Consider the following 16909-nt stretch of genomic DNA (forward strand, 5'->3'; position numbering starts at 1 on the left):
ATTGTGCAATTACACCTCTTTGCTCCTTTTTTAGAAGCTTTGTCATTCCATTAGAGCTGATTATCTTTCCTGGTTTCCCTGCAATACCCCTTAATTCAACTTCCTTTCCTTCCACAGAAAATTTCATGAAAAGTTCTTGAAAATTAAAAGCTATTGTACCCAAGGATTGTAGCCATTGGACTCCTAGTACAACATCAGCACCTCCCATTGGAATGGAAAGCATTGGGCTAGTCAATACATATTCTCCCATGGATAGCTTGATATTATGGCACTTTCCAGAACAATTTATTGTTCCTCCATTTGCAATCATCACTTGACACTCTGGTGCTGGATATAGGAAGCAATTCAATTCTTTTGCTACCCTACAATGAATAAAATTGTGGGTGCTTCCTGAATCAATCAACACTATTACCTTTTTCTTCTTGATTTGTCCTTCTATCTTGATGGTTTGAGGAGTGGTAATTCCCGCCAATGCATTACAAGATATGGTCGGATTTATTTGTTCTTCATCTAGGCTTTGTTCCTGGAATATATCCTCTTCTTTTGACCTTTCTTGCTCCTTTTCTTCTTCCTCTTCACAATCTATGTAGAATAATTTCTTCTCAGCACACTTATGACCTTTTGTGTATTTGCTATCACAATTGTAACAAAGCCCTTTTGCTCTTTTTTCTTCCAATTGTTGTGGTGTCAACCTTGTAGGTTGTGGAAGACTATGGGCAACAACACTTCCATCTTTATAGTTGTGAATGGTATGCTTCCTAGTTGCCATAATTTTGCTTTCCATTTTTCTTGCTAACCTGAATGCCTTCTCTAATGAATCAGGTTCCCAAAGGCGCACATCATGTTGGATATTATCCTTTAAAGACCCTATGAACACATCAATCCTATGCTCCTCTGGAATATCTTTTACCCTTATGTTCAATTTTTGGAACTCCTCAATGTGCTCCATTATTGAACCCTTTTGTTTGAGACTTATCAATTGGCTAAAAAAAGTGTTGCTTTTTGTATCCTCATAATGTGCTATCAATTCTTCCGTAAAAATTGCCCAAGTGATAAATTGTTTACGAGAACAAAGCCATTGATACCATACAAACTGATTTGGTTCCAAATATAAAGTTTCCATACGTACCTTTTGTGTGTTTTGCACATTATTGAGATCGAAGAATTGCTCCATCTGTAATATCCATGTGGCGGGATCCTTGCCATCAAACTTCCTCATATCGATTTTTGGAACATGGTGAGTCTTCGATCCAACATTAGAGTCTATGGAATCATGATTAACATTTCTTTTGTTCTCATCATGAGTTTCCTTTACTACCTTTTCACCATTAGTGACCCTTTCTTGTAGCAACTTCTTCAACTCTTCCATGTTTGTATTCAAATCTATCTTCAAATTTGCCATCGAATTCTCCATCTTAGCTTCCATGCCCTTTATCTTAGATTCCACGCCATTTACCTTAGATTCCACACCACTTATCTTAGCTTCTGTTAGCTTTTGTGAGCGTGACATTTGTTGCACTTGTTCTTGTAATTTTGATATATCATGTAGCATTTCTTCCTCTTCTTCATGAGTCATGCTAGAGCTTTCAGGTTCCTTACTAGGTGTTTGCATTTTCTTTCCTCGGGGCATCAGTTACCGATAATAATGCTTTACTATGCCCTTTGAATTCCGTTAAACCAAGCTTACACAAAAATTAAAAAATTAAAACTACACACCTTTTTTCACTTTATAGAAGCCTGATATTGAATCTGATGTATCTCTGTAATTTCGGATCATCCAATTCTAAAATTGCTACCTGTAGTAGCCTTCTGCGTCCTCTTTCCAATGCCACAAGTCTGAGCCAAATTGGATTCTCCAAGGAAGAGTTATGTGAAATCTCCCACAGTGACTTGCTTTTAGACTGGTTCAGTAGAGCGAACTTGTACGACGTGCCACGAGTCACTGTTTCAACCTTTGAATCTGAAACACACATACAAGAAACTAAAGTCTGTCCTCTTTCTGTAACTTCTTACGAAATTTCAATCCGATCCCCAGAGAGAAAGTTATGACGATTTTCCCCAGGTCACCTGTTTTGAATGTAATTCAGGAGTCTGCAAAAAGACCAACTTCCTCAGATCATATCTCCGCAAATATCGCACGAAAAGCTCTGAAATTCAGACCCAAGGTTCAGCGCGATTTCTTCTCAAATGGGTTTTTTTTGCGACTTCTGAAACGTCACAGAAAAAAAGTTATAGCGAAAATACCACGATGACCTGTTTGGAGCAGCGAAACCCTAGAATCCAAAGCTCTGATACCAAATGTTATGAAACCAGCTCACAAAAAGATAGAAAAGAGAGATCCACGCCTTAGAATTCAGCCTCTTCGAGGGGGCAACCTCCTTTACATTACATAAATGAACAATTCTTGGATGATACAAATGACAAAACCTCCTTTCTATATATAGGAGTCTAAGGAGTCACAATATAATCCAGCCGACCTAACAATAATAATATAAAGCCACAAAAATAACAATAGAGGGATTCTATGGGGCACAGAAATAACAATATGGGGGTAATAGGGGCACAACAATATAAATAGGGGTATAACTACAATAGTAATGGGGTAATCACTAGTATTATAGGGACCCAACAGCTATTAATGTGGATAATGATCTTGTAATTAGTAGATATTTTTATTTTTTTGTTGAGTTAAAAGCGTTTGAGGAGCTCGTGCTCTAACTGAAATTGACAGTTGAAGAACTGTTTTCGTAGAATTGTGAGAGAGCTCAAACTTTGCAGCAAAATAACACTAGATGCCTAACATCATTCTAGCATGAAAAATTCATACCTATTGCCAACTCAGCTCAAAGGGATTCATCACTTGCAAACGGAACATATACTCCAAAATCATGAGAATATAACCCTTATACAAGGAGCATTCTAGCCTACCTAATTCCCTTGTACCTACTTGAGTCAAACTAAAATAGAAGCTTGAAAAGAGTAGCATATTAGGTAAGAAAACAATAACACATAAGCATGGAGGAAATGAAACAAAAAAATTATAAAAGATACAATCAAATCCCAAATGATATTTAACAACTAAGGCCCAATGAGAACTTACTCATCCATACTAATGTTGTCAAATTAAATGTTAGGACCCCAGGGGACTGGAAGGTCCAGTGGAGTCATCACTTTCACAGTGGACAGATAACCCTTACCCCAGATACATTATAGCAAGTAGAATTTCCTTGAGCATAGTGGGTTCTAAATAAAATAAAAGCTTTAGTGACATTGTATAGTACTTAAGTAGATAATAGAAAAACATGGAGGAAATGAAGAAAAAACTTTATTGAAGATACCAATCAAAATCCAAATGGAATTTTAACACTAAACCCCTAAAGAAAATTTCTTCATCCATGCCGATGGTGTCAAGTCATAATAATAGAAGAGGAGAGTTAACGTTTAGCCTAATGGTATGCTAGTGACTGTGATTTTGCATGAGTCTTGCAAAGGCCACGACCCTACTTATGAGTGAGTCTTGCAGAGAGGTGCTCCGTATCAAGAATGAGAACCATTTAAATGATTCATGTGCCCTCATTTGTAAACACGATGAAGTGATGGAGTTAATAATATCTTATTCCATTTTATATTCTATTTATACCATTCATCAATACCAATCTGGCAATGGTCTAATCGCTCAATGGAGTGTTAATCTCTTAACCAAGATTCTGCTCCTATGTTCAATCATATGCATATTGCATGAGTTTGAAAGAGATGAAGCTGGGTACCAAGTCCAAGTGAAATTTCCACCCCTCGAACTTGGCAACTACCGCTCTTTGTAAACTCAGAAGGAACTCGTATGAATGGCACACAGTAGTGAAATGTATAGTAATGTTTTGCATAAAACTGATGCACCCATTAAGAACAAAAACGGGTGAAAAAACATGAATAATATAAACTGTCATTTTAGCTTGCATGTATAACTAAAACCTAATACTAAAGGACCATGTTCTTAGCCCACCACAGTTCGAACTCTCGACCACCCATACACTATACCAACTAGTTACCAACTGCACTCTCAGTGTGCCTTATACTAATATTCTTGGGCCAACCACTGGAGCCATTGCAACCCACCTAGGATCCCACGTGTGAGGATCCCTCCTACAACATAGACCATATAATTCAAGATGAAGGAAGAACACAGATCCCTAGCCTTAATCATGTCAGGAAGGGTTTCCCACCTGTTCTTTTCAATGTTAATCTTTCAACTGTTTTGAGATTCTTTTTAATGAAATCGTTGCCACCAGTGACATAGACAAAGTTTCCCAGAGTAGCACAGGTGAAGAAACACCGATTGGTGTCTAGATGAGGCAGCACACTCCAATATCCGATGCAATTTTTATAACAGAGAGAATCGTAGACCTCATCGAAGAATCCAAGGCCTAACACGAAGAGATTTTTGCGGAGAGAAATTGTCTAGACTCCGTATTTCCCCCACTGAGAAATGGTAGAGGACAGGCGGTGGTATCAGAGTTTTGTTGCGGGTTCTCTTTGGATTGAACAAGATCCATCTGTAATCATCCTTCCAAATGCATCCTTGAATTTCCCGGGTCTTGTTGAGCACAGAAATGCAAAGGCATTCTTCTTCTTTTTGGTCACAGGTTACTAAAGAGCAAAGGAGGGCATCTCTCCAAGAACAACACACTCAAGAAGCAAGAACGCAGCCATAGCGAGGCAGCTTGCACAAGATCTTCGCCAAAATATGGTTCGGAAGATTTAGGAATACCAGAGGATTGGAAGAATGGGGGGAAGAAGATCCACACAAAATTGTCACGGTTAAGTTACTCCATTTCTTTGGTTCATCGTCCTCCATTTCACCTCAAACAACAATAGCCATAAAAGTTGTTGCTGCAATGGATCTCAATTAATATTTGTTCATTGTGGTGTAACTCAGAGGTACTCATATTTCAGGCAAGATGCCCAGCATCATCGCTGGAATACTAAGAGTCGGAATGTGGATTATTGTTTTGAAAGAAATAATCAGAAAATTACTTTACCCTTGGATTAATCCTACTGGTGTCAACTCTCAAAGTGTAAAGCCTCGCATTCCATATCAAGCACAAGCTATGAAACAATTTTGGATATTTTGTTTTCTTTTGCAAAAGATATATATATATATATATATATATATATATATATTCATTTAAATTTATGGTCAATGTCATTTAATAATTTAATAATTCAATTTATTTTGGTTTCTAATATAATTAAATTTGTTTACAATAATTATTTTTTTTAGTAGGTAGGCTTCAAGGTCCATTTTGAACCTAGGCTCTGATACTAGGTGTGAGGTTCCCTCCTAGGGTCCTCTAACTAAAAACTAAATTTCCCTAATTTTAAACACAATAAGATGGGAAATAACTTATTTCTATCTAAACATTTATTTGATGATAATATACCATTAAAATTTATTTACCACAAATTAATTAAGCAAGAATTTCATTGTAACTATTTAAATAAGTAATCAATAAATGAAGGAATGCCTTTTCCAATAGCTTAGTTGAGATGCTCCTGAGCTCCTGAATCTGTTGGGATGCTCCTCTGGACTACCTGACTGGATTTTCCTCCTAGCCAACTAGGAAGTATTTCCTAACCCAAGAAACCTCCATAGGTTCCCTAGCCCTCCAAGCCCAAGTCCAACCAGATGTAGTGTGTCCAAGATTAACCAACACTCTCCAAATCCAAGTTTGATCTCCCTCCCCTTTCTCCACATCCCTCCTCCAAAACAAAATCCTCCAAAATAGAACCAAACCAAAACCAAGACCAAGGATCCCCCTCTCCTCTCATCATCCTTCCCCTTTTATGCCTCTTCCTCCCATCCACCTCAACCGCCTATCATTAATGTCATGACTACCCCCTCATCCTTTTATTTAGTATCCTTGACTTTTCTTACCATATCTTCTCCAAAGTAGATTTGAGAAGACATTTTGGGGATAAAATATGGATATTTAATTTTGAAATTAATTGAAGAATACCATATCTTCTCCCAAGTAGATTTTGAGATGACACCTTGGGATATGGATATTTAAATTGGAATAAATGGAAGGAGACCATATCCTATCCAAAATAAATTTGAGAAGACAAGTTGGGAATTGAATAATAACAATAATAAAATTTATATCAGTGAATAAATTTACAGTTTCACAAATGTAGGTATGTACCAATATTTCTTGATAATTATAAGTTAATATTTTTAGGCAATTTAAACACTAATAAAATTTTCATGATAAGATTAAGTAGGGCATTACAATCACACTCATACCTCAATGTATCTTAGGGGAGGCTATCGCATCTGCACAAGTCAGTCTAGATTAGTATGACACAATATCACAAGTATATAGACTCGTACCTAAATATCATAACCATAACTATCTGCACAAACCAATCCAAAGTAGAACGATACATAGTAGCATCAAGATCTTAAATGCAATGACCATAATCATCATGCATATGACCGCAATGCATACAACAACAAGTCACTACCATTTATGACTATTCAATGCTTGTTCATATGACCACACTGATCAACTAGAATTTATCATGCATGTAACCACAATAGTAATAGAATGATAGACATGTACATAAGCATAATGCTTATAACAACCATTAACCAAAATACATGCATGCCAAACATACAAACATGTATGACAATTTGTGCTTACCTCGAGGTCTAATGCTGCAACCTTGCTTTGATGATCTACATCTCCTTCTCTATCTTAGCAAAAATGTTAGCCTCATAACATACCAACAACATCATAAAAATCATAATGACCAACATGATGCATGCACAACAAACACATAACATGCATGCATGGCAAACACATTTTTCCTATCTAGTCCAAGTGTTGAACCAGGAATCTCTAATACCATCCTGGTATCATAGATCACCCAAAGAGAATGAAACTAACTCTGATACCAACATGTAACACCATCCTCCCAAATTTACCCACTTTCATAGATATTCTGAGGTAAGCATGAGATGGAGAGATACTATGATATGACCCAACCTCCCAAGTCCTCCTAAGGAAGTGGCATCGACTAATGACCACTAACTAGCCACTTGAAACCTCCTACAAGAGCTACAGTTCACTCAGGGGATGAACAACCACCCTAGGTGGCTAAACCCTGCATCCTATTCGTCTCATGGGCGGGCCAGTGTACATTCCGAACCTATTCGTATAAGAGCTTCCTCCCCAAATATATCAGAATTGCAGATGACTAGGTCTACCTCTAGCCATCGTATCATGGATGGTGTTGGGCGCCCAGGGACTAATGATTCTGATGTGAACTTCCACAGGTCATTCGTAATCATGGATGTGTATACCCTTTAGTATTGATCATGGTTGTTCCTACCTGAAAATAAATAGGTGTTCTTACTATCTATTAATAAGGTCGATATCAATCATGGCTTTAGGGCCCAATCTCAGAGTATAACGGTATATTTCCAACCCACCCAACACATGTCCATCTCAGACTAGTCAATCTCAACGGCTACCCCTACTATTAAACAGATCTTGCCTTACCGTGATGGGACATATTGATCTGGCCTAGTCGCAATGTATCTTTTTTTGTAGGATGTTTGTTGTATCTGTATTGATAGGGGGAGGAGTCTATTCTAGATAGTGCTCTTCGTTGGGCGAGTCTATATGAATTCTCTCTTCAAATTATATCCCCTACTATTAATAATGCTCGCTTTCTAACCATCGGCGGTTAAGGCTCTCAACTGCTCCCACAGAAATTTTTCCATGTAGTTGGAAGCCTCCAACCGCTCCCACAATCCTGCATCCTAGTGGTTGCAGCCTAAAAATTTCAGTTCAGAGCATGCTATCTCGAATTTTGAGCCTAAATTCTACGTTAGCCTCCATACCACTACCCAAAACTCAATGAGACTTTCCATAATGATAAATGAAATCAATACAAATATATCCATATAGAATTTTCTCAAAGACTTGACCTAACAAGGCCTAACCATGACAGTCATTTCGTCAAACACATTATGAACATGTAATCTACAGTCATGAATGCATATCAGAACATAGGGGTATGATACTTATTTGAGAATCATAAAGAAGGTCTAATGCCCTATCATAATAGTTGTAATAACAACTATTAGGTGTAATGTCCCTTAATAATAAATAATAAATAATATAATATAATATTAAAATACAAGAAAAAATAGTAATAAATAATAAATAATAAATAATAAAAAACAATACTAAATCTCTAAATAAATATAAATAGAAATAAAACAAGAAAGCAGTAAAGTTGCATGTTGACACATGGCATGTGTGCATGTGGTTTCCCTTCCAATGTTTGCTCTATTTAATAGATGGTGAGGAAGATGAGAGGCATTCCAGCATCCATTCTGTTGGGAGAGACAAAAGATCCCTGGCAGTAGTACGTTGATTGAGGGCTCGGGGGTGGCCATTTGTAGCAATATTTTGTGCAATTGAGCCTATGGTTGGGTGGAGAGCCGTCCCCAAGACTTTGTTGCAGTTAACAGAATTCAACTAGCGTTCAGCCCTGAAATCACAAGTGAGAAACATCATCACCACAGATAAGTTGTTTCTCCTCATATTTTTGAAATTTGATGTTAATTAGTTGATAAATTGCGTGTTGATTTTAAATCGCGTGATTAATCTAATTAATTACATGTTTTTATTTCGAGGTTGTTACATTAGGTCATGCCTTCAATAACCATTCATTTACTAATCAAAACATGATAAGAGCCATAACTACAATCTGTCATGAAACCATGCTTATAACCGGAATAATAACAATGATAGAACAACCATCAAAGCCACATAATAGAAAGTATAAATAATGATGATATACAAGAGGAAAATAGCTCTTATTAACATATGCAAAATCCAACCAAGTCAAGGAATTCCACGTACCACCGGACCATAGATTGGGCTAAACCAAATATTTCTTTCAACCAATCACCCTCGTTCCATATTCCAAGCATGAATGTGGGATTCACAACAAAACAACCATGGATTCCTCAGGCTTACTGCAATCCTGCCAAAATTGGTCAAGGGACTACTAGGCCCAAAACAATCACCTAAACAATCAATATTTACTGCAATCCCGCCAACACCGGTCAAGGGATTCCTAGGCTCAAACAAGAACATACACTATCAGGATTTATCGCAATCCTGCCAACACTAGTCAAGGGATTCCTAGGCCCAAGCAAGCTTGTCTTCCTCCAGATTTCTTCACCAATACCTTGAGGAATTTGCATGCATCCACCCTTAGGCTTTACAGTAATCCTACCAAAACCAGTCAAGGGATTCCTAGGCCCTTGGGAATTTTCCTGAGACCACCTCAATTGGATCCAAAACCATTAGGAAATCCAAATCTCAACCAAATGAAAGAACCCCATCACACCATGGTTATTCGAAAATGGAAAAGCAAGGTTGAAACCACTATCACACCTGGAAAAACCCATGCCAATGACAACAAGAGAACCAAATATGTACATGCATTTACCACGCATTCACCAACCAACAAGGAAATCACACGTGCAACCTATTACCTACAAGTATTCCTGTTGAAGATGCTTGATCCAAATTTTCCTTGCTTAATCCTTGCTTTCCTTTGTTTTCTTGTCCTTCCTTTGTCTTCCTTTCTCTAATGCTAGAGTTCTCTAAGAATGCTCTAAGTGTGCAAGCGTATGACAGAATATAGAGAGCTCTGAGCTAAAATTGAAAAAAGGCTAACCAACAAAATTTATGAACTGATCCTTAGAAGTCTTTTTATTATTGAGGCTTCTATTTTCTTCAATTTTCTTTCATTTTTCTTCAATCTCCTCGTCACATGCAATTATGTGACCTTTCACCTTCCTTTTCTCCTATTTTCCATTATTTTCATAAATAAAATGTCAATTAATGCCTCTTTTCATTTTCAATGCCTTTGCCAATGTCTTTGCCAATTTCCTTAGCCATAATAAAAACCAAAATGAACACCCACTAGGATGTTTTGACCAACATTTAGTGTGGAATACATGTCTAGTGACCTTGGTCTTATTTTAACTTTATTAACTTTATTACATGAACTTTTAACCCGGGGCTATTACAAATCCTTTCATGTGTCTCAATTATCCTATTATTATTTTCCTTGCAACTTTTTATGTATGCCTTCAAACTTCTCAATAGATTTTCTATATTAGGAGAATATTCATCTCCTTGCGGTTAAACTGATTTGTATGTAGAGTCACATGAACTATAGCCCACAATTCCACTCTTTCTCTCTGATCTTCTTCTTCCTGCAAGCATATTATGTTAGATAAACCAAATAGAAACATGATCAAACCATACCTTAGTGAAGTTTAGGGGAGGCTATCACATCTACACAAATCAGTCCATATTAGCATGATACATATACATACATCATGATATCAACAAATAAACACCATGGATGATGACACAAGAATGCAATAATAACCTTATGCGGGATAACCATAACCATCACAATGCATATATGACAATATACATTTATCCCATCCAATCCATGTGTTTGAACCTGAAAGCTCTGATACCAACCTGTGGTATCAAATATCACTCAAAGAGAATGATACCCGCTTTGATACCACCTTGTAACAACCCCTCCCACATTTACTCGCTTTTATAAGCTCTCCAGGGTAAACATGAGCTGAGTGCTACTATGACATGACCCAACCTCCAAATTCCAGTGATGGTAGTGGGGCCTACAAACCAACAGCTTACTGGCATCCATCAGAGACTTCAAACCACTCAGAAGCCCAAAAACCACCCTTGGTGATCAATCCCTGAGCTGAAACTATTTTCATTGACTTAACACCCCAACCGCACCTTTTACACACTACGCGTGTGGTTATGAGGCTCCAACCGCACCCATAAGCCTGCCTGCATGTTGTTATGACAAAAAATCCCATGTGATGTGCATGCGGTCGCAATATCTATGCCACTTTTTCAGGAAAGCCTTCAAACCACTACCCAAAATTGCCTGTAAGTTTCCATAAACATAAATAACATGATAACAAGGCTAACCATTCAAAACCTGAACACAATATTGATTGGAACATGCGTAATACATGATAGACATTTCATCAAACATATAGTAAACATCAAAGCTATAGGTTATGAATGCATATTTGATCATAAACTTCTAAACTTCATCTGGTAATCACCAAGAAGGCTCAATGCCCTCTCAAGCTAGCTACAACAACACTTGTTAGCCCATTCATTCATCAACCATTCCATAAACTATCATATCATGAACAAGATCGAGAGCTAGAGTATATCATAGAACCATGCTTATAACCAACATATAACCATAATAGAAACCATGACTAAAAAACCTTAAAATACACATAATAACAAGTACATGTACTCATTAATTACATTAGAAGAATAGCTCATATTAGCATATGAAAAACCCAACCAAGTTAAGGACTTTCACATACCACCTGACCATAGATTTGGCTGAAAAAAATCTTTCTTTTAGCCACCCCTGTGCCATATTCCAAGCATGAATGTGGGATCTCATGGGATAAACCAAGACATAAGAAAACAAGGACTCCAAAGGCTAAACCACCTCCACCCTCAAGCTATTGTGATCTCACCTAAACCAGTCCTAAGATCAAAAAAACAAACCAAGTTTGGATGCCTCCAAATTTCTTCAACATACCTTGAGGAATTTTCCTGTCTCCACCCACCTGTCAAGGGTTTCCCGGAGAAAACCATCTCTACCCCCAACCTTTAGGATTTTCTTGAGACCACCTCACCCGGTTACAAAACCTTTCAGCAATCCAAAGCTCAACCAAGAATGAATCCCATCATACCATGGTTATCCAAGAAATGGCAAGGCAAGGCTAAAACCATTGTCAAACTAGGATAAAACCATGCCAATGACAACAAATGAACCAAATAAACAAATATATGTACCATGCATTCACATCCCAACAAGGAAATCACACATGCAACCTGTTATAAAATATTCTTGATTAAGTTTTTGATCCAACTTTATCCATGTTTTCCTTAGCTTTCCTCTACTTGTCCTTTCCTTTCCTTTGTTTTCCATTGTTTGCTTGCTTGCTCTCACTCTCCCTCTCTATAAAATTGATCCAAGCCAACACTGACCAAAATATGTGAAAACCTGCGATACCCATAGTATGCATATAAAATGCATAATATTGTCTTTCCCAGGAATTTCAACGACCTACCTGGTCAAACCTTCATTACTTAAGGTTTAAGGCCCCTTAATCATAGAATGATTTAATAACTAACCCAGTCTGACCCTTTGGTAATCCTTCTCTGCGGAACCTTATAACTCACCCCTTTAACCTTTATAACAACTATGGTTAACTCTTTAACCGTGCGTATTAACCAAACCCCACCTTTACATGCCAACTCGTCATTTATCACAATTGCGGAGTTCAAAGGACTCAATAGAATGTGCATTCAGAACTCTTGACTTGTGACATGCGATTACCTTTTCCACGATTGATTTCGTCCATCAAATCAATGACTGTCGCAATATCGCATCACACGAATTCATCACATTTCTCTCCTCTGGATGCGATATGCGATAACACAACCTGACTTCAAATAGCATGAAACCGTGCCTATAACCTTCTCGGGTCCGCTCCTTTCCAATTCGTCATTTGAACAACAACTAAACAACAACTGAACAGCAATTGAACAGCAACTGAACAACTCTTGGTATTGAACAACACTTAGGATTGAATAGCAATCCATAATTGAACAGTGCTTGGGATTGAAAAACAATCTGTAATTGAACAGCACTTCGTCAATTGAACAACAATTCACCAATTGAACAACACTTCGCCGATTGAACATCAATTCACCAATTGAACAGTAGTTCCATCCCATGTTGACTTTCACTCTCCGCCATTGATCTTCTCTCTCCAGATATATCAGTCACCACTTGTCCCAATCACCAAAACAATCTGATCGCCATCCTCCACCGATTGATCAAGGCATGCTTGATCTAATCATTCGATCCGACGGTCTGCGGGTCTTCAACAAGCATGCGGATTATCAAGTTCTCAACCCCCGTAGTTGATTATGATGTAAGAATTTGGATTTGTGATCAACGACCAAAATCGATTGCGGGCCTTCAACTGCGATTAGGACATCCCGTACTCTATACCCTCGTTGCAGTTACTAATCACCGTCAATCTACCAGATCTATCGATCCGACGGTCCAGATCAATTCCCGCCTTTCTCCTTCCGCAAATACTTAGATTTAATCTCCGTCGTTCATTTATTTTATTTATGTGGCATGACTTAATTTTGGTCACCCATCACCTGCAACCTTGTTCTTTGATCTATAGATCCAACGACTCCTATGCATCATTCCTCATTTCTTATTCTTCTCTTTACTTCTCTTTTATGCCATTCTTTCAATATTCCTCGGTGTTTCTGATTTTCTTCAGAGTTCTGGTCCTTCGCTCTTCTACATCATGACTTCCTCCTAAGCTTAGTTCCACTCACGCCTTTAGGCTTCCTCCACATTCACTGCTACATTAAAGGATTTCTCTTGTACTTTTGGCTCTAATTTTGCACATGCAACTCCTTTACATAGAACTTACTTCTAGTTCACACACAGGTTACAATTATATTTCTCCATACACAAGCATGCACTCAAAATTGAGTTGTTTGTATAAAAAAAAGTATTTACACAATTTCTTCTCTCAGACCTGATTTCCAATATCAGTGGCCTTTTTTTCACAATCTGCCCATAGGATTACAATCAAACCTCTAACTACTAGCTTGACTTGCCTAACTAGCTAACCAACCCTTGACTATGTCGTTTAGGCTTACATTTATATAAAAGGGATTCTACAACCAATTCTTGGTTTAGATCCATAATCTTCTCAACAAAATCCTAAAATCTCTTCCTTATCTCTAAGGATCCTCTCTAATCCACAAAATCATGAATTAGCTCCTAATCTAAGATTTACAATTAATTCTCAAATCTCTCAATATCTCAACTATCCTGATTCTCTCATGTTCCCCTACATTATAGAATATTTGCTAATATGCCTCACAATACTTAATTAAATCCCTATTCTAACTTTTCTCATTAAAATCACTCAAAACCTTAATAATTACATTAATTCAAAACATAGGAAACCAACTTCCTTGAAAACACAAGACCCCCTATGTCTACTAAGATACAATGACATTGTTGAGCTGAATGCTCCTACATCAGGCTCTCAAGGTTGAAAATAATCATGATATCCTAATCATGTGCTTCTAATTTGCATCCTCCTGGATCCCATATTTTGTTCTGTAGGCTGTCCTTGGTTGATGTTGTTGTTTGTTGTTGTTCTCCAAGTCTCCACACTTTATGTTGCATTTCCCCACTAGTTATGCTCTCACAGTCTGCTGTTGTCTTTTTCTTGTTGTTGCTTTGCTTTCTTTCTGTTGTCTTCTTTCTTTGAGACTCTTTTCTCATCAAATCCATCATCAATTCAATTTCTATGTCCAACTCACTTCTTTGCTGGACTCTTTCCTCTTCCTCTCTTGCATATCCTTTGCAATCTTCATCAAGTTCTTTCTTCCCTACTAGTGCTTTCAGCCATTTCTCCAGTAGCTCCAATTATTTCTCCCATTCATTGATCCTTTGATGAGAGTTTAGTCCTTCTTCTTTATTTACTGCTTCAACAATTTCCCTAGTTATCTCCATTGTGCCTATCATCATGATGGAATGATGATCCTTTACTATGTTTTTAGCTAACATAGTCTCTTCTTTAAATTTTCCTTTAATCTTCTGCTGGCTACCTTCACTTTGTAGTTGTTTTTCCTTACTGCCACCCTTACATCCTTACCCTCTGGTTTCTTCTGAACTTCCATTTCATCTCCAAATAACTTATATTCAATTTCTTCGATCACAGCATCACACTCATTCATTCTATTCTCTGTTCCTGCAAACAAACTATTGGTTTGTGAACCAAAACATTCTTATGTCTCCATGTTTTTTAAAGACCCTCTGCTACTATTAAGTACTGTTGTAACCACTTCTTTTCTAATTCCATTTCCTCCTAACAACTTTTCCAGCAATTCAATTTCCTCCTTACATTTAGCAAGCATCTTATTACAATGCTCTTCATCCTAGCTTTATCCTTTACACGGTCACTATTTCCCAATGATTGGACTGCCTTCCATAGACATTTTTGTCTCATTCATATCCACAGAAATAAGTTCATGTTCAACACTTATAATCCCTGTATTCACACAACAATTGTCAATTTGAAAAACGTATGGCTCAATAGCCTCAACTAATGTTTCACATATCAGCTTTTCAGACTGATCTTCATCTCCTTCTTCCACAAGGAATTGTCCTTTTTTATAACAGTTCCAAATATCAATTCATCAATAATTTCTTTCTGCTGCAACAATTCAAAATTTTCCTCATTCAAGAGGAATTCTTCATCATACTATACTCTAGAATACTTATCCTCTGAAAGGTATTCTCCATCCTCTGTCAGTACATCAGTATGCTGATCCAAGTTCTCCTCTGAACTCTGGTAGTTTTTATCAAGTTTTGTGATAGCTTCATAAGGCTACCAATCCTCTGCAAAACCTGCACTCACAAAAGAATAATTATAATTAAAAACATAAGACTTCAATGTCTCTTCTTCCTTTGGCAACACTTCAATATGCTGCTCTGAACTATCCCAATAGTTCATTGATTTCCATTCTTCATCTTCACCCAGAATTTCACCCTATTCTGGTTCACAAATGGAAACTTCCATTTCTAACTCTTCTTCTCTGAGTTTTCCCATCAGCCACTTTACTTGCCTCTATTATATCCTTCTCTGTATCTTATGCCACTTTACTGACTTCTTCTTTAATACCCAACCTAATCTCTGGTTTTCCTCCAGTATCCTTCTTAATGCATCGAGTTGTTCTTTCATCTCTGCAATTTCCTTGTCAAATTCCTCTTGACTCATTCTCTTGCCATTTGCCTTGGCATCCTCCTTCTTCACTTTTCTTCTATTGTGGTCTTCCTCAGAACCTCTGCTATGACTATCAGTAGTCATTTTCTCCTCCATCTCTATGAGTTCCTCACTCATTCACTATGAGCTGCATTAAAGCCTCTGCAACAGCAAGTCCTCCCTGCTACCACTTACGTCACCAAGATTTCCGCTATACTTGGTCTTTTGGCAAGCTCTTGGTTCTCTATCTTTGGAACCTCTTTTGAGCAATTCTCTCTACTCCTTTTAGGCTTCAACTCATTTGCAACTTCTAAGAACACAACTGTCCTCTCAAATTTCAATCACAATGAAATACTTGGTTCTGACCACTTCTTCTTTCACTTAGAAAGTCTTATCAGCTTCCTTCATTACTTAGCAATTCTACTCACATCCTCTATGGAATTTCCCTTATGATCTTCTAATGAGTTGCAACAATACCTCTGTAGTAACAAGTCTCCTTCTTGCTACATATGCCTTACTAAGCTTCTCTCCTCTGAGCTCAGTCTTTTAGCATCTCTCTGGTTTTTTCCTTTGGAACCAATTGAGCATTCCTTGCTCTAGGTCGCTGCAAACTTCTCACCTTCTTTTGTTGTTCCTGTGTATCAATATAAAGACCACACACTGTCCAATCTTCAAATCAAATTAAAATAAAAACATACCATCTCACCTTCAAGACTTCTGCACAATCTTGTTCTACCATTCACCTGCACTTTGAATGGATTCTCCTATCTTTCTTTGCATCTCCAATTCTCCCAATATTCTGCTATAATTTATTTATGTGTGCTTACTATCTGTCAGATTATAATATAATATCCTATTTCCTACTTTCATCATCATTCGCCTATATACACACCTTCAGAACATAACTTTGTTCTAAATTCT

General features: G+C 37.4%; 1 pseudogene; it reads right to left on the reverse strand.

Annotated features, from left to right (window-relative positions):
• Positions 1–4072: 4072 nt before the first annotated feature.
• Positions 4073–4852, reverse strand: LOC149140326 (F-box/kelch-repeat protein SKIP4-like; annotated as a pseudogene).
• Positions 4853–16909: the final 12057 nt, after the last annotated feature.

This window comes from Pinus tabuliformis, chromosome X (assembly GCF_031772625.1).
Source record: "Pinus tabuliformis cultivar Carrire ecotype Pingquan chromosome X, CPIR1, whole genome shotgun sequence".
In the NCBI taxonomy this organism is placed as follows: Eukaryota; Viridiplantae; Streptophyta; class Pinopsida; order Pinales; family Pinaceae; genus Pinus; species Pinus tabuliformis.